The sequence below is a fragment of the Nansenia antarctica genome (assembly GCF_963989245.1).
Source record: "Nansenia antarctica genome assembly, chromosome: 2".
In the NCBI taxonomy this organism is placed as follows: domain Eukaryota; kingdom Metazoa; phylum Chordata; class Actinopteri; order Argentiniformes; family Microstomatidae; genus Nansenia; species Nansenia antarctica.
In genome coordinates this window covers 89024156-89025496 of record NC_137675.1, presented here as the reverse complement: position 1 = coordinate 89025496, position 1341 = coordinate 89024156, and positions in this window count along the sequence as shown.

Here is a 1341-nt window from a genome sequence, read left to right as displayed (position 1 = left end):
CTCCCATCGCGGCCTGCGTTCCTATCAGTATCACGTCGACTTGCGCCGTCCAAGAATGTCCTCCCTCTTGAAGAACTGGGAGTTTCTCGATCACTTCAGACAAATCTGTATGATGCCACGGATGATATTCCATCTTGTTACCCCGAATCAGCACTGGACAGTTCTTTAATGTATTTGATGACATTCGGTGACAATCTCCCTCTTTCTCCGGGCGTCTTCTCCCACCTTTCCTTTCGGCTGTGGCTATCATCTTCCTGCCCTGCGCGTTGTAGCCTCCATCTGCATTGTCGTCATCACTTGAGTCTGCACTGCCATCTTCGCTGTCATCTTCCTCGTCACTCCTGTCGTCCCCTTTTCCCCTTGGCTCCTTCTTCTTCTTCTGGGAATGATCCTCCAGTGCCTTAGCATAGGGAGGGGGACTGGGGGCAGGACACTGAGCTATTTTCTGTCCCTCTACCTTAAATAGATCTAAAATAGCTAACTCTAACTTGCGTTTCTCTGATCTAATCTTTCCTCTTTGATGTGCTTTGTGCCCATTGATAAGTATTTCCAATGTTGCAATTAATTGTAAATTAATGCTGCCCTCTTTCGGCCACGGCTGTTCAATGTATGCCCAACGGCTATTCCATTTCGTTGACATTTTGCTAATTTCCCTAACAAGAGGATTCATTTTTTCCACTATAGCCATAGGGGATAACGTAGCCAACATTCCACGATGTTCACTAATATCTTTTAACAGCTTCGTGGAATTCGACCCCATTCTACTTCGCTCAATATGCTGACAATATTCTATATTAGATAAGGTGTACGCTTCTTACAACCCACCTTATTTTGTCTTGTTTGCTAAACAAATGCTAGTCCAATATAACTGTATTGACCATCCCCACAAAAACCCTGCAACTTCAGAATAACAGACTTGCCTCTTGTGTATGTCAGTGCAGTATTAACTTAAATCTAATAGCTGTGTAAGTACTTTATACTTAAATGTGTTTCCTAATTGTTTATGAATGTGTCACTTAATTACTCATTCAATACTAATTACAGTTCTGGTCAACATAATTATTAAATCACAAAGGCTGATCACACCTAAGCATTCACTGACCCACAAAAACCCTTTTACTGCTTAATTATCAAATATGTACTATTCTGCTATTCCTTAATCAAACACTGTGGAAATGACCTAACTAAAATAAAAGATGTAAATTACAAATATTAATTATAACCTGTAGAGAAATCGACTTGTTATTTGGAAAAGAATGAATGATTAATTATTAATTACACACTTAAAGAAATCGACTTGTCATTTGGAAGGAATAAAATGATTAATTATTCATTACAATC